Source organism: Urocitellus parryii, chromosome 2, assembly GCF_045843805.1.
Source record: "Urocitellus parryii isolate mUroPar1 chromosome 2, mUroPar1.hap1, whole genome shotgun sequence".
NCBI classification, from domain to species: Eukaryota; Metazoa; Chordata; class Mammalia; order Rodentia; family Sciuridae; genus Urocitellus; species Urocitellus parryii.
The window spans coordinates 93,655,087-93,680,692 of NC_135532.1; the positions used below are offsets into that span (position 1 = coordinate 93,655,087).

The 25,606-nt window shown below is 38.2% G+C and overlaps 1 protein-coding gene and 1 pseudogene across 1 annotated transcript in view; one reads left to right on the plus strand and one right to left on the minus strand.

The window, feature by feature from the left end:
* The window catches only part of Dock3 (dedicator of cytokinesis 3), a 656,066-nt gene that overhangs the window by 301,616 nt on the left and 328,844 nt on the right, over positions 1 to 25,606 (plus strand). The gene's annotated exons all lie outside the window — the stretch shown is intronic.
* On the minus strand, positions 8,724 to 9,479 carry LOC144253310 (small ribosomal subunit protein eS6 pseudogene; annotated as a pseudogene).

A 25,606-nucleotide genomic window follows, 5' to 3' on the forward strand; every position in this document is an offset into this window, starting at 1 on the left:
TCCCTATTTATCTCTCTTATTGTTTCTTTTGCTGAGAAAAAACTTTTTAGTTTGAGTAAGTCCCATTTGTTGATTCTATTTGTTAACTCTAGCGCTATGGGTGTCCTATTGAGGAATTTGGAGCCCGATCCCACAGCGTGTAGATCATAACCAACTTTTTCTTCTATCAGATGCCGTGTCTCTGATTTAATATCAAGCTCCTTGATCCATTTTGAGTTAACTTTTGTGCACGGCGAGAGATAGGGATTCAGATTCATTTTGGTGCAAATGGATTTCCAGTTTTCCCAGCACCATTTGTTGAAGATGCTATCCTTCCTCCATTGCATGCTTTTAGCCCCTTTATCAAAAATAAGATAGTTGTAGTTTTGTGGATTGGTTACTGTGTCCTCTATTCTGTACCATTGGTCCACCCACCTGTTTTGGTACCAGTACCATGCTGTTTTTGTTACTATTGCTCTGTAGTATAGTTTGAAGTCTGGTATCGCTATACCGCCTGATTCACACTTCCTGTTTAGTGTTGTTTTTGCTATTCTGGGTCTTTTATTATTCCATATGAATTTCATGATTCTTTTATCTATTTCTACAAGATATGCTGTTGGGATTTTGATTGGCATTGCATTGAACTTATAGAGAACTTTTGGTAATATCGCCATTTTGATGATGTTAGTTCTGCCTATCCATGAGCAGGGTATGTTTTTCCATCTTCTAAGGTCTTCTTCTATGTCTTTCTTTAGGGTTCTGTAATTTTCATTGTATAAATCTTTCACCTCTTTTGTTAGGTTGATTCCCAAGTATTTTATTTTTTGGGGGGATATTGTGAATGGAGTAGTTGTCCTCATTTCCGTTTCAGAGGATTTGTCGCTGATATACAGGAATGCCTTTGATTTATGCGTGTTGATCTTATATCCTGCCACTTTGCTGAATTCATTTATTAGCTCTAATAGCTTCTTTGTAGACCCTTTTGGGTCTGCTAGGTATAGAATCATATCATCTGCAAATAGTGATAATTTAAGTTCTTCTTTTCCTATTTTTATGCCTTTAATTTCTTTTGACTGTCTAATTGCTCTGGCCAGTGTTTCGAGGACTATGTTGAACAGAAGTGGTGAGAGAGGGCATCCCTGTCTTGTACCAGATCTTAGAGGGAATGCCTTCAATTTTTCTCCATTCAGAATGATGCTGGCCTGTGGCTTATCATAGATTGCTTTTACAATGTTGAGGTATGATCCTGTTATCCCTAATTTTTCTAGCGTTTTGAACATAAAGGGATGCTGTACTTTGTCGAATGCTTTTTCTGCATCTATTGAGATGATCATATGGTTCTTATTTTTAAGTCTATTGATGTGGTGAATAACATTTATTGATTTCCGTATATTAAACCAGCCTTGCATCCCAGGGATGAATCCTACTTGATCATGATGTATAATTTTTTTGATATGTATTTGAATCCGATTCGCCAGAATTTTATTGAGGATTTTTGCGTCAAGGTTCATTAGAGATATTGGTCTGTAGTTTTCCTTCTTTGATGTGTCTTTGTCTGGTTTCGGAATCAGGGTGATGTTGGCCTCGTAGAATGAATTTGGAAGTTCTCCCTCTTTTTCTATTTCCTGAAATAGCTTGAAAAGTATTGGTGTTAGTTCCTCTTTAAAGGTTTTGTAAAACTCTGCTGTATACCCATCTGGTCCTGGGCTTTTCTTAGTTGGTAGTCTTTTGATGGTTTCTTCTATTTCCTCTATTGTTATTGGTCTGTTTAGGTTGTCTATATCCTCCTGGCTCAATCTGGGCAGATCATAGGACTCAAGGAATTTATCTATGCCTTCACTATCTTCTATTTTATTGGAGTATAAGGATTCAAAGTAATTTCTGATTATCTTCTGTATTTCTGAATTGTCTGTTGTGATATTGCCTTTTTCATCCCGTATGCTAGTAATTTGGGTTCTCTCTCTTCTTCTCTTCGTTAGCATGGCTAAGGGTCTGTCAATTTTATTTATTTTTTCAAAGAACCAGCTTTTAGTTTTGTCAATTTTTTCAATTGTTTCTTTTGTTTCAATTTCATTAATTTCAGCTCTGATTTTAATTATTTCTTGCCTTCTACTTCTTTTGCTGTTGTTTTGCTCTTCTTTTTCTAGGATTTTGAGATGAAGTATGAGATCATTTATTTGTTGGTTTTTTCTTTTTTTGAGGAATGAACTCCAAGCAATGAATTTTCCTCTTAGAACTGCTTTCAATGTGTCCCATAGGTTCCGATATGTTGTGTCTGTGTTTTCATTTAACTCTAGGAATTTTTTAATTTCCTCCTTGATGTCTTCTAAAACCCATTGATCACTCAGCAACCTATTGTTCATTCTCCAGGTGATGCTTGCTTTTTCCTTTCTTCTTTTATCATTGATTTTCAGTTTCATTCCATTATGATCAGATAAGATGCATGGTATTATCTCTACCCCTTTGTATTGTCTAAGAGTTGCCCTGTGACATAGTATATGGTCTATTTTTGAGAAGGTTCCATGTGCTGCTGAGAAAAAAGTGTAACTACTTGATGTTGGGTGGTATAGTCTATATATGTCAATTAAGTCTAGGTTGTTAATTGTGTTATTGAGTTCTATAGTTTCCTTATTTAACTTTTGTTTGGAAGATCTGTCCAGTGGTGAGAGAGGTGTGTTGAAGTCTCCCATGATTATTGTATGTTGGTCTATTAGACTCTTGAACTTGAGAAGAGTTTGCTTGATGAATACAGCTGCACCATTATTTGGGGCATATATATTTATGATTGTTATGTCTTGTTGGTGTATGGTTCCCTTGAGCAGTATGAAGTGTCCTTCTATATCCCTTTTGATTAGCTTTGGCTTGAAATCTATTTTATTAGATATGAGTATGGACACTCCTGCTTGTTTCCGCGGTCCATATGAGTGATATGATTTTTCCCAACCTTTCACCTTTAGTCTATGTATATCTTTTCCTATCAAATGCGTCTCCTGTAGACAGCATATTGTTGGGTCTTGTTTTTTGATCCATTCTACTAGCCTGTGTCTCTTAATTGGTGAGTTTAAGCCATTAACATTTAGGGTTATTATTGAGATATGGTTTGTTCTTCTATCCATATTTGTTTATTGATGTTACTAAACCTGATTTGTTATCCTCTTTGACTACTTTCCCCCCTTTACTGTCCTACCTCCCATTGTTGGTTTTCAATGTTGTTTTCCATTTCCTCTTCCTGTAATGTTTTGCCAAGGATTTTTTGAAGAGATGGTTTTCTAGCTGCGAATTCTTTTAACTTTTGTTTATTGTGGAAGGTTTTAATTTCATCTTCTAACCTGAAGCTTAATTTCGCCGGATACACGATTCTTGGTTGGAGCCCATTGTCTTTCAGCGTTTGAAATATGTTATTCCAGGATCTTCTAGCTTTCAGAGTCTGTGTTGAGAGATCAGCTGTTATCCTGATTGGTTTACCCCTAAATGTAATCTGCTTTCTTTCTCTTGCAGCTTTTAAAATTCTCTCCTTATTCTGTATGTTGGACATCTTCATTATAATGTGTCTAGGTGTGGATCTCTTATGATTTTGCACATTCGGCGTCCTGTAGGCTTCTAGGATTTGGGATTCTGTCTCAATCTTCAATTCTGGGAAGTTTTCTCGTATTATTTCACTGAATAGACTGTTTATTCCTTTGGAATGGAGCTCTGTGCCTTCCTGTATCCCAATGACTCTTAAATTTGGTCTTTTGATATTGTCCCATAATTCTTGGATGTTCTGCTCATGGTTTCTTAGCAGACTTGCTGAGCTGTCTATGTTCTTTTCCAGTTGAAATACTTTGTCTTCATTGTCTGATGTTCTCTCTTCTAAGTGATCTACTCTGCTGGTAGTATTCTCAATTGAGTTTTTAAGTTGGTTTATTGTTTCCTGCATTTCTAGAATTTCAATTTGTTTGTTTTTTATTACCTCTATCTCCCTGTGAAATTGATCTTTTACTTCCTGGATTTGTTTGTCAATGTGATCTTTCATTGTCTGATTTTGCTGTCTCATGTCTTCCTTGAGACTCCAGATCATCTGAAGCATATATATCCTGAACTCTTTATCTGATATTCCATCTGTTGCAGCTATTACCTCTTCTAAAGTTGAGTTGACCTGCATTGCTTGTGGTCCTTTCTTTCCTTGTCTTTTCATACTGCTCGCGTTTCTTTCTGCTTGGTGCAACTGTTGTGTTTTGAAATTTACCCCCTATTTATTTATGTTGCTCTTGTATACTTGAAAAGTCTCCCTTGCAGGTGCGGGCGGCGGCTGTGCCCCTACTCCAATTGGGGTGACGTGTCTACCACGCTGGCGGCTCTCTGGGCCTGTTCCGGGAGTGGAAGGCGGCTCTTCTCTGTCCCTATTCCAATTGGGGTGTCGTGACTACAATGCTGGCAGGTCGCTGGGCCTGTTCCGGGCGTGGGCGGTGGGCTTAGCTGGCGGGATTCCACCTAATGGCAGTCCCTAACCTCCCTGCTTGCTAATTAATGGCTTCTCTGAGGCGCCACGCCTTCTGTAGCTGCGGGGCAGGCCGCGCGAATCAGTTGGCCTGGATCTCCGGGGTCCTGCTGCTGGCTGTTTTGATGTTGCAAGCTGTTGGAGAGTGGTGGTGTATTCTTCAGCTTTCCTGGATGGTGGCCGCTGACTGCCTCGATGGAGTGTCCGCTGTTTTGATGTTGCACTCTGAAGGAGAGTGGCGGTGTATCCTTCAGCTTTCCCGGATGGTGGCCACTGACTGCCTCGGTGGAGTGTCCGCTGTGGGGGATGGGACTGTACCGCTTCCTTCCCCTTCTGAGAACCCGTGCTCGGCCCAAGGGTCCGTGTGGGCTTGGCTGGTGGGATTCCACCTAATGGCCTTCCCTAACCTCCCTGCTTGCCAATTAATGGCTTCACTGAGGCGCCACGCCTTCTGTAGCCGCAGGGCAGGCCACGCGAATCAGTTGGCCTGGATCTCCGGGGCCCTGCTGCAGGCTGCTGGGATCCCTGGCACTCTATCACTTTGATTTTTTCTGCTTGCCCCTCCCCCAGCGCTGGCTAGCCAGGTTTCCTTTTGGCTGCTACTGGGAGGAGGGGTTGGAGGTCAGGTGTCTCTGGTTTCCCCCTAGTCTGTATGGAGGCTCAGCTTGATACTCCCTCTCCCGGCAAGCCTAGGAGAGATTTTATGCGAATTCCCGCTGTCTGGGGGGTGAGCTGAATGACACCGACCTGTTTTGATGTCGCACTCTGAAGGAGAGTGGCGGTGTATCCTTCAGCTTTCCCGGATGGTGGCCGCTGACTGCCTCGGCGGAGTGTCCGCTGTGGGGGATGGGACTGTACCGCTTCCTTCCCCTTCTGAGAACCCGTGTTCGGCCCAAGGGTCCGTGTGGGCTTGGCTGGTGGGATTCCACCTAATGGCCTTCCCTAACCTCCCTGCTTGCCAATTAATGGCTTCACTGAGGCGCCACGCCTTCTGTAGCCGCAGGGCAGGCCACGCGAATCAGTTGGCCTGGATCTCCGGGGCCCTGCTGCAGGCTGCTGGGATCCCTGGCACTCTATCACTTTGATTTTTTTCTGCTTGCCCCCATATTCTGTATTTTTTATGATCACAATGGAATAAAGCTAGAATATAAATACATGGAGAATGAACAGCACATTTTTTTTTAAAGAGAGAGTGAGAGAGGAGAGAGAGAGAGAGAGAGAATTTTTAAGAACAGCACATTTTTGAATGAACAGTGGGTTATTGATGAAATCAAAAGGGACATAAAAACATTTCTTGAAACAAATGAAATTGGAAATACAACGTACCAGAACTTTAAGTATGCTACAAAAGCAGTAGTTAGAAGGTTTCAGCAATAAATTTCCATATATTAAAAAAACCCCAAAATTTCTATTAGTGAGAGTGTGTATTGAAATCACCTTCTATTATTTAATTGGAAGCTATCTGACCCTTTATGCCAGGTGGTATTTGTTTTATGAAATTGTGTATTGACATATGAGACATAAGTATTTACAAATGTTACATCTTCTTGGTGGATTATTTACTCATATGTGGTGACCTTCTTTGTCTCTTCTAATTTTGGATTGAAGTCTTCTTTTTCAGGTATGAGAATAGCCATTTTTGCTTGCATTCAGATTGCATTTACATAGAATAGCATTTTCCATTTTTTTTTCACTTTCATCCTGTGCATGTTCTTTTTTTATTTTTATTTTTTATTTTTGGGTCAGTGAGGTGTATTTCTTGCAGTCAGTAAACAGTTGGGTCTTGTTTTTTCATGTAATCTGCCGGTTTATCTTGATTGACAAATTAATGTCATTTAAATTCAAGAATATTATTGAAAGGTAAGTACTAATTTCTGTCATTTTCAAATGGTTTATTTATTTCTAATTCTCATTTGTTTATCTATTCTTCTATTGAGAATTTATTTTCCTTCCTATGCTCATTTGATTATGTTTCTCTTCCTTGTCTAGGTGGAGGATTCCTTTAAATATTTTCTATGCTTTCTTAATGGTCATGAATTAGTTTGATTTGTGCTTATCTTACACGGTTTTTATTTCTTTTTTATTTTAAAGGTTAAATTTACTGGATACGCTAATGACAGTTGTTTTTTTTTCCCCTGTGCTTGAAATACATCATTCCATGCTCTCCCTGACCTTTATCAGTTTTCTGAAAAATCTGCTGTTATTCTGATGGTACTGCCTTTACTAAGTGATTTGGTATTTCTGTATTGTAGCTTTTAAAATGTTTCCTTGCTCTGTGTTTTGACATTTTATATGTTGTAGAGATATTTTTTTTCCTGGTCATGTCTCTTTGGGATTCTAAATACAACTTGCTATGTCTAATGTGTATAATTCCTAAAATTTGGGAATTTTTCTGCTATTATTGTATTGAGTAGGTATTCTGTATCATTGGTGTATATTGCTACTTCTTTTTAAATACCTATGAGCCTTAAGTTAGGTCTTTTAATGTTGTCCCAGAATTCTTGTTTATTCTGTTCATTTTTACTTTCTTAGACCTTTGTTCTGGTTCTTTCACCTTGTCCTCAAAGCCTGAAATTCTGCCTTTTGCTTTATGTAGTCTATTGGTGAGACTTTCAACTGAGTTTTTTTAATTTAACTTATTTCAGTATCATTTCCAAAGTTTCTTTTTGGTGCTTTATTGAAAAATTTCAGTTATATTCTGTATTGCCTTCCTTATTTCATTCAGTTTTGTATGTGTTCTGAGTTCACATAACAGTCATTAAAATTCTTTGTTCAGCATTTTATGAACTTTATTATCTATGGATTCAGTTTTTCTGAGTTATGAAATTTTAGAAGTATCTCATTGACTTGTTTTCTCTTGTTTCCTGTGTTTGTATGTTGAAATTCATGTATCTCTTTAGGATTTATTTCTCTTCTATTTTGTGAGTATCTTTTTAGTAAGCAGATTTCTCTTTCCAGTGTGTTCTGAGCTTGGGCTATATCTGTTCAACTCAACTGGCCAAAGTGCATGTTCTATCACCAGCACCTCTTTGAGAGTAGAGAATAACCACCATTAACAGTGGTAACTTAAGAGCAAACCATATATCAACATTAATAAAAACATTTTATATGATCTCTACAACCCCATTAAACAAAGATAAGGGAGTATAACAATATAGAAATAACCTGAAAAATTAGGCATTAAGGATAGAATAATTAATGGTAAATGTGTGTGTGTGTTTGTGTGTGTGTGTGTGTTTGTGTGTGTGTACATAAAGTATGGAGAAAGAAATAAAATGTCATGAGGAGCCACTTCAGAAAATACTCTTAAGTCTAAATTCAAATCAAAGAGAGCTTTATTTTCCTGGCCAGGGACTGTCACCCACCTGTAGGGAGAGACAAGCTCTGTGGGAGAACAGCAACTTTGTGGCCTGTGTCTTGGGAATTTAAGGATGAAAACCACAGTTCTCAGGGACTTTCCTTAACGCCATGTAAGCAAGCCAATCGTAGAAGCTAAGAGAGCAATTAGCACAGCAACTCAGACAATCACATCTTGGGTTTGAGCAGGTGTTAGACATCTGTATCCTGAGTTTGAGCTGATAGTTAGTGGAGGTGAGAATCTACTTCAAAGTCTTGGGTCACCAAGATCACCATATCCTGGGTTAAGTACATTGTGTAGGGTACAAAGTACAGAAAACAATATATTATAAGAAAATAGCTTTCATTTCAGAAAATTTCTCAGAAATAGCTATTTCTCAGAAATAGCTCTTGTAACAGTTTTTTTTTTAATAGAAGGCAGCAAAATGAAGTCTTAGGCCTACCTATGAGTTCTTGCTTTATAACTATCTTATCTTACTTACCAGAATCTTATACAGTGGTAACTTAAGAGGAAACCATATATCAACATTAATAAAAACATTTTATATGATCTTCCTGGGTTTTTACCTATAATCTATATTTTTAATTAATCTATAACCTATAATTTATACTCTTATTGATTACATGTATCAGTTCACACCACAATTAAAAGAGAAAATGTAGAGAGAAAGAACGACAAAAGAGAGGAGAAGGAAATACAATGAGAAGAAAGAAAGGAGATACCAAGAAAAAAATTCAATAAAATATATAAAATTAAATAGAAATATAAAAAACCAAATCATAAGGGAAAACAAAACAAATTACAAAAAAGCAAAAGCAAGAACAAACTAAAGAAAGACATAAGATTTTTCCTTGCTAACTTTATTTATTTATTTACTTATTTACAAGGTCTGATTTTATTTATTTGTTACTGATAAAAATTTGTATTTTTGGACTCAGACTTAGAAGTAGAAGCTCTCAGAGAAGACAACCTGCGTCTCTTGGCAATCTGTTCCTGGCATTTTTCTTTGGCTTTTTTTCATTCTCTTGACCAAACGTTTGGCATATTATGCAGCCTCTTCCTTATTCTTCTTGGTATGCTGTTTCTTCAGAGCAATACACCGGCGCTTATGTTGCAGGACACGTAGAGTAACAAGACGCTGAATCTTTGGTGCTTTGGTCCTGGGTTTTTACCTTCCTTGTTTAAGGGTTTTCTGACAACATATTGGCGGACATCATCTTCCTTAGATTGAAAAGTTTGCAGATTCTTCTAGCTCTTTAGGTCCCAGTCTACGAGGTACAGTAGTATCAGTAAGTCCAGGAATATCCTTCTCTCCTTTTTATTTTTTTACAATAACCAGGTTGAGAATGCTCAGATTGGCATCCACAATGCTAAATCAAACAGATTTGCGCTTTCTCTCTCTAGTTTGCCTGGGTCTATAACAGGAGTGCCCCTTACTCAGTAGTAGGTGAACATGGCCATGTGTCAAGACACCCTGCTTCATGGCGGAAACCTTGTTTGTTGTTCCTGATTCAGGCCACTTAACCCTTCCATTCTTCACCCAGAGCATTTGCAGCAACTTCTTTGGCCATACGCTTCTCAAAAAGTACGAAGTTTGCCTTCATCATCCATTTCAATGAGTTTCTGACAGCCAGTGGCTGGGAAGGACATATTCAACTTCATCTTGGAGCAGCGGATTGCCTACCAGCTACCATAATTTAAATGGAGATACTTTCCCAGGTTTCTAATTTTAGAGTTGACCAGCTATTAGAGGGCTGTGAGTTGCAAATACAATTGCTTTTGTTTCTTCTCAGCAACAGAGCAAACAGGCCATACTTGTTACAGACTTCTGTATGCCTAGGTCCACTCTCCTCTTCATCAACCAGCAAGTTTATGAGGGAAAGTTGTCTACTGTAGGGGTAAATTTACCTTCAAAAGCTGTTATTTTGTTCCTGGAGATGGAGTGTATAGCTATAGAAGGAGACACCCACCAAACCTCTCCATAGAGGACCCTGTATTGCACCACATCCCAGTTCCTGAGAACTTTAATCTGTTTTCAGGGGCATATCAAGTGTTGCTTGTTGTGATAGTGAATCCTCCAAATACTTCTGAGTGTGGGAGGAGTGGCTGACAGGCAGAATCTGTGATGGGTTGGGTAATTGCAACTTGAGCCAGTACCTAGCTCCAGTTGGAAATCACACTCAGGGGGTCTATCTCCTCACAAAGCTCAAACTGCTAATTTCAATTTATTTTCTTTATTCATTTTTGTGGTGCTGAGGATTGAACCCAGTGCCTCATATATGCAAGGCAAGTGCTCTGCCACTGAGCTACAGCCCCAGCCCTGCTAATTTCAGTCTCAAAGGGAAGCATTGTTTGCATTCCTTTGCTCTGTAGACCAGCAAACTGTGCCTCCTGTCATCCACATCCTAACATATTCTCCATGACTCTGAGTTCAGGTATAAACTGACCTGGTGGCAGGGTGGGAAGGTGTCACTTATGTCTTAGAGACAAAAAGGCAAGTCTTTTGATCTACAGAGAAAGCCTAGAGAATGGATCTTTTCTTAAACTGACTCCCTAAGGGGCAGCATCTGAGTCTGCTGGAAAGTGCAGGGAATCTCTTTTGCCACAGTGGTGGTGAATCCTCACTGAATGCCTCTGGGTGTGAGAGGAATGAATTCCCCCTTCCCCTGAGTCTGCATGGAGTAGAAAGCGGTAGACACCAAGCTTTCTATATCATGTAGCCCTGGCATTCCCAGCCTCAGCCCCTTTGTGAATCCACATAAAGCTGGACTTGCTGACTTTCTCAAAGCCCAAACTGCCCGTTTTATATGTGAGCTTCCTCTGTTTCTCCCTGCTAAATAGATTGACAGACCTCACCTCCTTCTGTGGGTCTGTGTCAGAAACACTGTTTTAGTCCCATAGCCCAATGTGGGGGGGGGGAAAGTGACTGTAGGGTCTTAGAGATATAAAAATACAGGTGTTTCTCATCTCCCATGCTGAAAATATAGATAATGAAACCAGTTTTAAGATGACTCCTCTTCATTGCACTCCCATCTGAATTCTTTATGATTATATTATGGCTTTTCTTTAAACCCAGTTAGGAGAACCATCTGTTTTGAAATCTTGATTCACAGGCAAATATTTGGTCCTGATGATAATATACATCAATATAACAGCGAACTTAAAAGATTTACTTAAAAATTTATGCTTTTACCCAATTTGCTGTTAGAGCTTTTCCTTTATTTGTATTGTCAGTTCTTTAATAGTTATTCAGAATTTTAACACCAATTTGAAACATTCTTGAAAGAGAACACAGTTCATGAATACTCTAGGAGATTATACAATACCAAAATAAGACAAACAAATTGATATCTAGGATCTCACTAGCCCCATGATGCCATAACATAGACAATTTCAGTTTTCTTACTACTGGATTCCATTATGACTTTATTTTTGGTTATTATATGACAATTTTCATTTCCAACATTCTGAAGGAATGAAGTATCATAATGGCATCCTTTTGAGTCAATATAGTTTTGTCTGAGTTATTAGACTTCTTTTAAGCACACTTTAAACAGCGCATTTAATATTTTAGTCGTGAGGGATGGATTGATGGAGGAATTTGAGTTCTCTCAGAGGCATCCCCAGTGGAGTTGCATATCATTCTATATTTGTGTGCAGAGAGTTGGAAGAAAAAATTATACACAAAGGACATTCTTTCAATGAGATGTAACCAGCTCTGAAGCTTACTCTCTGACTCTGAAGTATGATAGCAGCATATTAAAACGGGTTGAAATAATACTTTCTAATTTCCTGGGAAATGTTTTTACATAATAGAAGCTGAAAGTGATTTTTTTCAGGTATGAAATATTCCAAAGGTATGGATTTAAAATGCACTGGAATTCAGCAATGCTTAGAGATGGTTAGAAGGGTGTGTCTACATACTAAAATTCCTACATAATGAATTTGATGCTGCTTCCCTGAAATGGCCAGAATTTTCATTCCTTTCAGTTCCAGTTTTCATACAAGAAAATTGGCCTTATTAATTCTTGACCAAATGACTAAACTGAGGGTTAAACTCTATTATTTTTATTCACAGGAAAGAAAATTTCCAACATGGTAGATGTCTGCTTTTCTTAAAATATCTCCTAAAGAAGGCCCTGGTTTTTACAGATTTGCTTCTGAAAATCACATTTATTTTCTTGCTTAATGTCTCTTCTTACCACTTTATTCTTACATAGTGAGTTGGATAATGTTTCCCCAAATGCCCAGCTTCTTCATTCTTCCCAGTCCCAATTTCCACATAGAAGATTCAACCATTCAGCCTTATGTGAAGCCATAATTATAAGGCATAATACCATTTATATGGATATAAAGATTTATAGGAATAAAATGAAAAATACATGGCTTTAACATTAGACAATTGGCCTTTAATTCCAAATTCCTGAATTTCTAGTCTTGTGGCTTAGTGCAACACATATAAACACTTTGTGACAGTCTTAGCTTCCTCATATATAAACTTTTGAGATAAGAAGCAGGATCTTTGGTTGTTTTGAAGGTAAGTGGCAATAAATAGCAATATATATAAAAAAAACTTTTAGCAGAGTAATTGGCACACAGGAAATGCTAGTAGTTGATTAAAACATAGGTGATTTTAAGATTTGTGTTAATTGCTTTTATGGGAATTATTTTCCTCAGTAGATGCCACCATTCCTAAAATGTTTCTCTGACTTCCTGATGCCTAAAAATTTCAGAAAGTCTTTTTAGAGTTAATACATATTTGTTGTTTCCTCATTTGGAATTAAGCAAGATATTTCATTTGGGGGGAGTTTGTTTTGGAAAAAAAATAGAATTTTTATTGGTTCTTTTAACTTTAGGATTCGTTGTAACATAAAAGCTTGGAATATAATTTGCTCTAATTTAGTCTCAAGTACTTCCCCTTTCTCTCCTCTCCTCTCTCCTCCTGTTTTCTTCCTTCTAGTGATCTTACTACTATTTACTTATAGTCTTCTTTTAAAAAAATTAGTGTCTTATGGATATACATAATGGTGAGATTTGCTGTGGTATATTCATATATGTACCCAGGAAAGTGTACATATCCATCCGTCCTTCTCCTCCTCTTCCACCTCTTCCTCCTCCTCACGTTGGACTAGCTTTTGCATATCAGAGAAAACATTTGACCTTTAGCTTTCTGGGCCTGGCTTATTTCACTTAGACTGCTAGTCTGGAGTTCTATCCATTTACTGGAAAAATGTCATAATTTCATTCTTTATGGCTGAGTATTATGATTTAGATATAAGATATCTTCCAAAAGTTCATGTGAGAGACAATGCAAGAAAGTGTAGAGGTATAATTACTTGGTTATAAGAGTCCTAACCTAGTCAGTGCATTAATCGCTGCTAGGGATTAACTGGATGGTAACTATAGACAAGTAGGGTGTTGCTGAAAAAGGTTTGGGACTTACCAGACTTAACTAGCAGTCTAAGTGAAATAAGCCTGACCCAGAAAGTTAAATGTCAAGTGTTTTGTCTGATTGCCTTTTTCCTTGGTAAGGGGAGTCTCTCTCTCTCTTTCCTGTTCACCATGTCCTGAGATACTTTCCTTTGCCTCATGCTTTCTGCAGTGGTATTCTGCCTCACCTCAGGCCCAAAACAATGGAGTTAGCTGTCTATAGACTGAGACCTATGAAACTGTGAGCCAAATAAACTTTTCCTCCTCTAAAATGGTTCTTGTTAGTACTTTGGGTCATAGCAGTGCAAACTATGATTAGTATAGAAATTGATATTAAGAAGTGGGATTCTTGCTATGACTAACTTGACCATGTGGTTCAGAAGCTTTTGGATCTTTTTGGCATTAGTGAGAGAAATTCTTTAAAGTTTAGAGATTCAAGCTGGAAAAGCGTAAGATTGTTGTAACTGAAAATTAATGGGTGGGAGTTCAGAAGAGCAGAATGCTTGTAGTATTGTGGACAGTAAAGACTGGGCTATCAGGTTTCAGAGGAGGAATACTCTACTGGAAATGGGACTAGAGACCATTCATATTATGTTCTGGCTAAAAAGTTGTCTTATTTTGCCCGTGTCCTCAGACTTTGCTGATTTTAAAGGTGACGGACATCTTAATTTTGTACAAGAAATTTCTAGGCAGCTTAGCATTCAGGAGATGGCATGTATATTACTGGTAGCTTTTAGCCAAATTACTGGCAGCTTTTACTGTGATCATCAGGAGCAAAAAGCAAAGTGGAAAGATTTGAAAAACTTAGAGTTGGGCCAGAAAAATTGGAGTAAAACTGGGGCAAAAGAAATTGTAGTTATTAAAGACTTTAGCAGATTGGGAGGCTGATACAGGAGGATCTTGACTTCAAAGCCAGCCTAGTAAGACACTAAGCAACTCAGAACCTGTGTTTAAATAAAAATACAAAATAGGGCTGGGGATGTGGCTCAGTGGTTGAGTGCTCCTGAGTACCAAAAATAAAAAAAATAAAAAAAATCCAAACTTTACAATCACTAAAGAGATATTAAATACTTTACCTAGAGATGTTAGAAAAGATGGCTTAAGGGCATCTCAGGAGTTGCCAAGACCACACGTTTCTCAGGAATGTAAAAGTAAAAATTCCCTTGAGAAGAGACCATGGGGGCACCCTTCTTGAACAGGGGGTCCTGTGAAGTTGTTTCACCATGTTCAGCCACCTGTACTCTTTGAGGCTGCTGTAGCCATGATCCCCTGGCTAGTACTCAAAATGACAGCTGGCCTTGGTGTCAGTCATGTGGTGCTGGTTCTGGAGGAAAGCAGGATGCTACAGTTAGGGGATCATGGAGGCTTCCACTATATTTCAAAGGAAGGTCTGGGAGGCCAAGCTAAATGCAATAGGGTTGAGTCCCTGCAGGCAACCTTTGAGAGGGCCATGATGTGTGGAGAAACAAGAAGGCAAAGATGTAGTGGAGACCCCAAGATTAAGAAGTGCCACTACCATGGAACATCTGCTGAGGAAAGCTGCAGGAATTGAGCAAAAATAAGCCAAGAGAGGCCATGTGGGCTGCAACCCACAAGAGCAGGGCAGAGTAACACAAGCACTTCAGATGCTGGATATGGAACTACAGACCTCATTTGCCTAGGTGGACTTTGGTCTTTCTTTGGTTCCTTCTTTTTTTCCTATGCCCTTATTTCTTCACATGGAAATATTTATTCTGTGCTTTTATATATTGGATTTATACAACTTTATTTCAATTTTTACTGGGGCTTATGCTGAGAGTTTGTCTTGAGTCATAGAGGAAACTCTGGATGTGGACATTTGTGCAATGTTGTGACTCTGGGGACTCTTGGAAATAAATTATATATATTTTTGCATTGTGAGATAAGCATGAGCTTTTGGGAGTCAGGAGAGGAATATTATGGTTTAGACATATGGTATCCTCTAAAAGCTCATATGTGAGACAATGCAAGATAGTTTAGAGATAAAATGATTGGGTTATAAGAGCCTTAATATAGGGTGTGAATGGAAGAAATGGGTCATTGGGGGCATGCCTTTGGGTATATATTTTGTCCCTTGTGAGTGGAACACTCTATGTCCTGTTTACTATGTCCTGGGCTGCTTTTCTATGCTACATGCTTCTACTGTGATGTTCTACCTTACCTCAGGCTCAAAGCAATGGAGTTGGTTCTCTGTGAACTGGGACCTCTAAAACTCTGAGCCAAATAAAATTTCTATTCACCAAAATTGTTCTTGTTGGGTCTTTTTGTTCTTGTCAGAGAGTGAAAAATCTGACTAAAACACATTTTACTTATCCGCTCATCTTTTAAAAGGATACCTACATTGGTTCCATAGCATGGCTGTTGTGAATTGTGCTGCTATACAATCATTGATGTGGCTGCATCCCTATAGTATGCTGATTATAAAGTCCAATTTGAAAAGTTCTACTTTTGGCATTTGACTTCCATAGTAGTCTATAAATGAGTACCTGGTTGATCTACTAAATCTTTAACAACCAAATAAATGGAGAAGAAAACGTCTCTACGTTAAGATAATATTCTTATATTGGACACAGAAATTGTCCTTCCTGACTTTTAAGAGAACTTTAGAAGACTATTATAAATAAATAGTCCCTTTACCTGTTCATGTCTAGTTATGTAGCCATCCTCATTAGGACCCTGGCCTGCCAATTGAGAGCTCTTTTCATAGACATCAGAAATGGTTATTTCCTGAATTATTAGAAACTCCTATTTTTCAATGACTTGAAAATCCTGTACATTGAATGTAAAATGCATGTGTATAACTCCCAAATGAGGTAATTCTTTCTTATAAAAATCTAAGTACATTAATTCATATTTAGATTCTTTCTGGAATATTTGGGAAGAATGAGATTTTATGTTAAAGTTAATTTGGCTATTATCTAACTATTTAATTTCACCTTTCCTATATTGATTTTTGCAGAGTAAGCAAAGAATCTGGATCTGAGTGGCAACAAATTGTTAATTTGCACAGTCTGTTTCTTTGACTACTTATCTCCCACATGTACTTTTTACACACATTTGAATTCTGATACAAAAGCAAAAGTATATATCTACTTATCTTTTATTCACTAAAAAAATTATGGCAAATTATGAAAAAAAATACAATTTATCATTTCAACCATTTTTTTAAGTGTGTAGTTCAGTGGCATAAGAATATTTACAGTATTATGCAACCTTTTTCATCATCCATCCACAGACATTTTCTCCATCTTGCTAAACTAAAATTCCAAATTTCTGTTTTATCTTTCCCCAGAGACCCTGGAAACCACCATTTTACTTTTTGTCTCTATGAATTTGTCTGAGTATTTCATATGAATGGAATAATTTAGTCTTTTTTTACAACCTTATTTCACTTAAAAATATCTTTAGGATTCCTTCATATTGTAGCTTGTGTAGCATGTGTGAAACTTGCCCTCCTCTTTAAAGCTAATATTCTGTAGCATGTACATACCACTCTTTAAGAATCTATTCATCCTTCAATAGATGCTTGGTTTGCTTTCATATTTTGGCTGTTGTGAATAATGCTGCTACAAATGTGGGTATTTGTGTCCCTGATTTCACTTCTTTTGAGTTTATACCAATAAGTAGAATTGATATAGTAATACTGGTTTTAAGTGTTTTTAAGGAACCACCTTATTGGTTTCCTTCTCTCTCTCTCTCTCTATCTCTCTCTCTCTCTCTCTCTCTCTCTCTCTCTCTCTCTCTCACACACACACACACACACACACACACACACTCACACACACACACACACATACACACACACCATTAAGGAAGTTTTTATTCTTTCTCAAAAATAAAAACTTAAAATGATACAAGAGAAAGATCCATCATGGCGGCTGGCGAGGAAGCAGCGATTCCAATGTCTCCACTTTAACGGGATCAGAAAGACCCATTGGAACAGCCGCAGCCTACCTACGGAGGAACTTCTAGCAAAATTCCCTTAAGAGGAGAGCAGCCGAGAACTGGTAGGTTTATTGGAAGTGACAGTTTGTCCCAGAGAAGTGGATCTTGGCTGGCCACGCGGGCACAGAGGTACAGTCCTGCAGCCATCAGCCGCTCCTGCAAGCGGCTCTCCCGGGAGGCCTATCTCTCGCTCAGCGAGCGGCTGCCCCACCCGCCTGGCTCTTAACCACGCGGCCGCTGCTACCCAGCTCCACAGGCGGCTCCACAGCGGGTGCAGGAGTTTAGCCCCACAGCCAGCACCTGCTTCTGCAAGCGGCCAGCACCCGGAGCTGCGCGGCCCGCTCCGCCCGAACCGACAGGCGCCCTCCACCATCCGGGCTCTCACGGGAGGCCCATCTCTCGCTCAGCGAGCAGCTGACCCACCCGCCTGGCTCTTAACCACTCGGCCGCAGCTACCCGGCTCCACAGGCAGCTCCACGGCGGGTGCAGGAATTTAGTCCCGCAGCCAGCACCCGCTTCTGCAAGCGGCCGGCACCTGGAGCTGTGCGGCCCGCCCCGCCCGAACCGGGAGGCGCCCTCCACCATCTGGGCTCTCACAGGAGGCCTGGCTCTCGCTCTGTGAGCAGCCGCCACACCCGTCCGGCTCTTAACCATGCGGCAGTATGAAAAGACAAGGAAAGAAAGGACCACAAGCAATGCAGGTCAACTCAACTTTAGAAGAGGCAATAGCTGCATCAGATGGAATGTCAGATAAAGAGTTCAGGAAATACATGCTTCAGATGATCTGGAGTCTTAAGGAAGACATAAAACAGCAAAATCAGACAATGAAAGATCACATTGATAAGGAACTACATAAACAAATACAGGAAGCAAAAGATCAATTACACAGGGAGATAGAGGTAATAAAAAACAAACAAATAGAAATCCTAGAAATGCAGGAAGCAATAAACCAACTTAAAAATTCAATTGAGAATACTACCAGCAGAGTAGATCACTTAGAAGATAGAACATCAGACAATGAAGACAAAGTATTTCAACTTGAAAAGAACATAGACAGCTCAGCAAGACTGCTAAGAAACCATGAGCAGAACATCCAAGAATTATGGGATAATATTAAAAGACCAAAAGTAAGAGTCATTGGGATACAGAAAGGCACAGAGCTCCAAACCAAAGGAATAAACAATCTATTCAATGAAATAATACGAGAAAACTTCCCAGGCTTCAGGAATGAGACAGAATCCCAAATCCTAGAAGCCTACAGGACGCCAAATGTGCAAAATCATAAGAGATCCACACCTAGACATATTATAATGAAGATGTCCAACATACAGAATAAGGAGAGAATTTTAAAAGCTACAAGAGAAAGGAAGCAGATTACATTTAGGGGTAAACCAATCAGGATAACAGCTGATCTCTCAACACAGACTCTGAAAGCTAGAAGATCCTGGAATAACATATTTCAAACACTGAAAGAAAATGGGGTCCAACCAGGAATCGTGTATCCAGCGAAATTAAGCTTCAGGATGGAAGATGAAATTAAAACATTCCACGATAAAAAAAAGTTAAAAGAATTCGCAGCTGGAAAACCTTCTCTTCAAAAAATCCTTGGCAAAACATTACAGGAAGAGGAAGTAGAAAATAACATTGAAAACCAACATTGGGAGGTAGGACAGTAAAGGGGGGAAAGTAATCAAAGAGGAAAACAAATCAGGTTTAGTAACATTTATAAACAAATATGGCTGGAAGAACAAACCATATCTCAATAATAACCCTAAATGTTAATGGCTTAAACTCACCAATTAACAGACACAGGCTAGTTGAATGGATCACAAAACAAGACCCAACAATATGCTGCCTACAGGAGACGCATTTGATAGGAAAAGATATGCATAGACTGAAGGTGAAAGGTTGGGAAAAATCATACCATTCATATGGACTGCGGAAACAAGCAGGAGTGTCCATACTCATATCTAATAAAATAGATTTAAAGCCAAAGTTAATCAAAAGGGATAAAGAGGGACACTACATACTGCTCAAGGGAACCATACACCAACAAGACATAACAATCATAAATATATATGCCCCAAATAATGGTGCAGCTATGTTCATCAAGCAAACCCTTCTCAAGTTCAAGAGTCTAATAGACCACCACACAATAATCATGGGAGACTTCAACACACCTCTCTCACCACTGGACAGATCTTCCAAACAAAAGTTAAACAAGGAAACTATAGAACTCAATAACACAATCAACAACCTAGACTTAATTGACATATATAGAATATACCATCCAACATCAAGTAGTTACACTTTTTTCTCAGCAGCACATGGATCCTTCTCAAAAATAGATCATATATTATGTCACAGGGCAACTCTTAGACAATATAAAGGAGTAGAGATAATACCCTGCATCTTGTCTGATCATAATGGAATGAAACTGAAAATCAATGATAAAAGAAGGAAGGAAAAATCAGGCATCCCTTGGAGAATGAACAATAAGTTACTGAATGATCGATGGGTTTTAGAAGACATTAAGGATGAAATTAAAAACTTCTTAGAGTTAAACAAAAACACAGACACAACATATCGGAATCTATGGGACACATTGAAAGCAGTTCTTAGAGGAAAATTCATTGCTTGGAGTTCATTCCTTAAAAAAAGAAAAAACCAACAAATAAATGATCTCATACTTCATCTCAAAATCCTAGAAAAAGAAGAGCAAAACAACAGCAAAAGAAGTAGAAGGCAAGAAATAATTAAAATCAGAGCTGAAATTAATGAAATCGAAACAAAAGAAACAATTGAAAAAATTGACAAAACTAAAAGTTGGTTCTTTTAAAAAATAAATAAAATCGACAGACCCTTAGCCATGCTAATGAAGAGAAGAAGAGAGAGAACCCAAATTACTAACATACGGGATGAAAAAGGCAATATCACAACAGACACTTCAGAAATACAGAAGATAATCAGAAATTATTTTGAATCCTTATACTCCAATAAAATAGAAGATAGTGAAGGCATCTAGAAATTTCTTAAGTCATATGATCTGCCCAGATTGAGTCAGGAGGATATAGACCACCTAAACAGACCAATAACAATAGAGGAAATAGAAGAAACCATCAAAAGACTACCAACTAAGAAAAGCCCAGGACCGGATGGGTATACAGCAGAGTTTTACAAAACCTTTAAAGAGGAACTAATACCAATACTTTTCAAGCTATTTCAGGAAATAGAAAAGGAGGGAGAACTTCCAAATACATTCTACGAGGCCAACATTACCCTGATGCCTAAACCAGACAAAGACACTTCAAAGAAAGAAAACTACAGACCAATATCTCTAATGAACCTAGGTGCAAAAATCCTCAATAAAATTCTGGCGAATTGGATTCAAAAACATCAAAAAAATTATACACCATGATCAAGTAGGATTCATCCCTGGGATGCAAGGCTGGTTCAATATACGGAAATCAATAAATGTTATTCACCACATCAATAGACTTAAAAATAAGAACCATATGATCATCTCGATAGATGCAGAAAAATCATTCAACAAAGTACAGCATCCCTTTATGTTCAAAACTCTAGAAAAATTAGGGATAACAGGATCATACCTCAATAGTGTAAAAGCAATATATGATAAGCCACAGGCCAGCATCATTCTGAATGGAGAAAAATTGAAGGCATTCCCTCTAAGATCTGGTACAAGACAGGGATGCCCTCTCTCACCACTTCTGTTCAAAATAGTCCTCGAAACATTGGCCAGAGCAATTAGACAGACCAAAGAAATTAAAGGCATAAAAATAGGAAAAGAAGAGCTTAAATTATCACTATTTGCAGATGACATGATTATATACCTAACAGACCCAAAAGGGTCTACAAAGAAACTATTAGAGCTAATAAATGAATTCAGCAAAGTGTCAGGATATAAAATCAACATGCATAAATCAAATGCATTCCTGTATATCAGCGACAAATCCTCCGAAACGGAAATGAGGACAACTACTCCATTCACAATATCCCCCCCCAAAATAAAATACTTGGGAATCAACCTAACAAAAGAGGTGAAAGATTTATACAATGAAAACTACAGAACCCTAAAGAAAGATATAGAGGAAGACCTTAGAAGATGGAAAAATATACCCTGTTCATGGATAGGCAGAACCAACATCATCAAAATGGCGATATTACCAAAAGTTCTCTATAAGTTCAATGCAATGCCAATCAAAATCCCAACAGCATTTCTTGTAGAAATAGATAAAACAATCATGAAATTCATATGGAATAATAAAAGACCCCGAATAGCAAAAACAATGCTAAGCAGGAAGAGCGAATCAGGCGGTATAGCGATACCAGACTTCAAATTATACTACAGAGCAATAGTAACAAAAACAGCGTGGTACTTTTACCAGAACAGGCGGGTGGACCAATGGTAAAGAATCTTTGACACAGTAACCAATCCACCAAACTATAACTATCTTATATTTGATAAAGGGGCTAAAAGCATGCAATGGAGGAAGGATAGCATCTTCAACAAATGGTGCTGGGAAAACTGGAAATCCATTTGCATCAAAATGAAACTGAATCCCTTTTTCTCACCACGCACAAAAGTTAACTCAAAATGGATCAAGGAGCTTGATATTAAATCAGAGACATGGCGTCTGATAGAAGAAAAAGTTGGCTATGATCTACATACTGTGGGGTCGGGCTCCAAATTCCTCAATAGGACACCCATAGCGCAAGAGTTAATAACTAGAATCAACAAATGGGACTTACTCAAACTAAAAAGTTTTTTTTCAGCAAAAGAAACAATAAGAGAGATAAACAGGGAGCCTACATCCTGGGAACAAATCTTTACTCCACACACTTCAGATAGAGCCCTAATATCCAGAGTTTACAAAGAACTCAAAAAATTAGACAATAAGATAACAAATAACCCAATCAACAAATGGGCCAAGGACCTGAACAGACACTTCTCAGAGGAGGACATGCAATCAATCAATAAGTACATGAAAAAATGCTCACTATCGCTAGCAGTCAGAGAAATGCAAATCAAAATTATGCTAAGATACCATCTCATTTCAGTAAGATTGGCAGCCATCATGAAGTTCAACAACAACAAGTGCTGGTGAGGATATGGGGAAAAGGGTACACTTGTACATTGTTGGTGGGACTGCAAAATGGTGCAGCCAATTTGGAAAGCAGTATGGAGATTTCTTGGAAAGCTGGGAATGGTACCACCATTTGACCCAGCTATTCCCCTTCTCGGTCTATTCCCTAAAGCCCTAACAAGAGCATGCTACAGGGACACTGCTACATCGATGTTCATAGCAGCACAATTCACAATAGCAAGACTGTGGAAGCAACCTAGATGCCCTTCAATAGATGAATGGATAAAAAAATGTGGCATTTATACACAATGGAGTATTACTCTGCATTAAGAAACGACAAAATCATAGAATTTGTAGGGAAATGGATGGCATTAGAGCAGATTATGCTAAGTGAAGCTAGCCAATGCTTAAAAAATAAATGCCAAATGACTTATTTGATATAAGGGGAGTAACTAAGGACAGAGTAGGGATGAAGAGCAGGAGAAGAAGATTAACATTAAATAGCAATGAGAGGTGGGAGGGAAAGGGAGAGAGAAGGGAAATTGCAGGGAAAGGGAAGGTGATCCTCAGGGTTATACAAAATTACATACAAGAGGAAGTGAGGGGTAAGGGACGAAGAATCCAAGTGGAATTAATGTTTTACAGTAGAGGGGGTAGAGAGAGAAGAGGGGAGCGGAGGGGAGGGGAGGGGAGGGGGGATAGTAGAGGATAGGATAGAGAGCAGAATTCATCAGACACTAGAATGGCAATGTGTATATCAATGGAAATGTAACTGATGTAACCTATGTGATTCAGCAATCTGTATATGGGGTAAAAATGGAAGTTCATAACCCTTCTGAATCAAATTGTGAAACATGATATATCAAGAAAGATGTAATGTTTTGAATGACCAACAATAAAAAAAAAAAAGAATAAAAAGAAACTTTTACAGGTATCCAGACAGAGGAAGCAGGTTACCAATATAGCGTCAAAACTCAAAAAAAAAAATGATACAAGTCCCCCAAATCATTTTATTCATTATTGGCTATATTAATTATACCTCAAATTTTATGTCCTACTGAGCATTGTTTTACCTAAAGACTAGTTTGCACAGTTAGATTTCAAAGTTAATGTATATATAAAATGAAAATGGGAAGGAAAGAAGATAAAATGATTGTAATATACAAATAAACATGTACACATAACATGCAAAGATACTGGATAGTCTTTATTTCTGTAATTAGTTATTAGGCCATCATTGATATCTATTACTTCTTTTTACTACTTCTTATGTTTCTTCTGCCCTTAGTAAGTACCTCAGTTGATTACGGTTCTTTTTTCTTTTTGGTCCCAAGGTTGCTCAACCACTTAGCATGTCTCCAGCCTTTTTTTCTTTTTTAAGACAGGTTGTCACTAAGTTGTTTAGGGTCTGGCTGGGTTTCTGAGGCTGGCTTTGAACTTGTGTTCCTCCTGCCTCAGCCTCCCAAGCTGGTAGGATCACAGGCATGTGTTGTGTATCCATTGGTTAAAGTTCTTTTTGTGGTTGAATTATTTAACTCTTCATTCCTAAAGGTTCTCTGTCCTTAGTCATCCTGCTTTTTTAGTTTTCTGAATATTCTATTATCATTTACTGTAGGGCATGGAAGAAATAAGAGGTATCCTAGATTCTAGACATACGTCTTATTGCCTCATTGTTAAGAAGCAATTAAATATTTTTTCAAGACCTTGGTAATAAGAATCAGCCACTCACATTCTATAGTAGTGAGTGGTTTAGTAGCATAATGAATCCCCAATGGTCTCGTGGGAATATTAGCATCATCTAGTTTAATGAAACCATTGCTGTGTTCCCTGTTAAAAATAGTTTCCCTACAGGGGCTAAAATCTTCAAACCAATAGAGCTCAAAGGTGCTGTGATAAGAACTTAAAATTATGTGAATAAGTCATTAGGTATAATATCAAAGAATCTGTTCCCACTTCCACTTCTTGATTTTAGACCTATGAATTCTGACTGTGGGGGAGACCACACCACATGATGTCCTGTTATTTAATGTTTATGCTCCATCCTATAATTCTCTCTCTCTCTCTCTCTCTCTCTCTCTCTCTCTCTCTCTCTCTCTATATATATATATATATATATATATATATATATATATATATATATAATATAGTTCTTTCCAGATGTTATTTCCCAGCCAACTCCTGAGTCTTCAGTAAGTCATTCCACCTTTCAGTTAAGCAATTGCTCTGGAAGGTGTGATATGCAATAAGACTAGTAATTCCATGAACATAACCAGTGTTGCACTTTATTTATCAGATACAATCCTTCATGAAATTCTGTGATGGTGGATAAGGCATTATGTGATTCCAGAGATAGTGTTACTATCAGAAACATAGACAAGGAAGACAAATCCATATTCAAAATATCTGCCTATTCCAGTAAGGATGGGTCTGTGCCCTTCCATCATGGGAAAGGTCCAATGTAATCAGCTTCCCACCAGGTTCTCATGAGAAATGATGCCACATGAAGATTCATTTTTGATCTTTTCGTTTGGAAAACATCAGCCTTGATAAGGGGAAATTTATGTTGCTGAGATTATGCATAGCTTCTATCTCTGCTACCAGCCACTTTATTCATGGGCCTATTAAGCAAACCCTGGATGACTGAGGGAAAAAAAGGAGCTTGAAGTTCATCGAGTATGCCATTTTATCCACTAATCCTTTGGAAAATATTCACATGGGACTCAAGTATCTTTAGGTTATTTTGTTACTATATAAAGAGGTCCATCCACATACCTTTCCTAAGACTTCATTGTCACCAGTTTTCCATTTTTATTCCTTCCAAGTGTCTTAGCATCCTGCCAAACTATTACACACTGTTCATGAATGAGTGCCTATCTGTATTCCTGGTTATCTTCCACATCAAATATAATGGATCAAATATACTATTCACACTTTTCCTCATACTTATGGTCACTGAGAGGATTTTTCTTCTTCATTCTCCTTTGGGCTCATCCCTTCATGGGGATATCATGTTGTAACCATTCCTTTTGGGGGTGATTCTAGCATACTGTGTAGACCCCATCTGCAAACCAGTCTTCAGTTTTTTTTTTCTTCCTCAGTTAATTGGCCATAAGAAAAATCACAGGAGAACATAAGCATGAATTAGGAGATTGGGCCAGTGGTGAAACAGGATTTGGTTTCAAGGAGTTTGAATCACTTGGTCATGCAATTTACTTGTATTTTCAAGACATTCCGAAGCTCAGCCTCAGATAGCATTTGAAGATAGATTGCTGGTATGCATTCCCAACC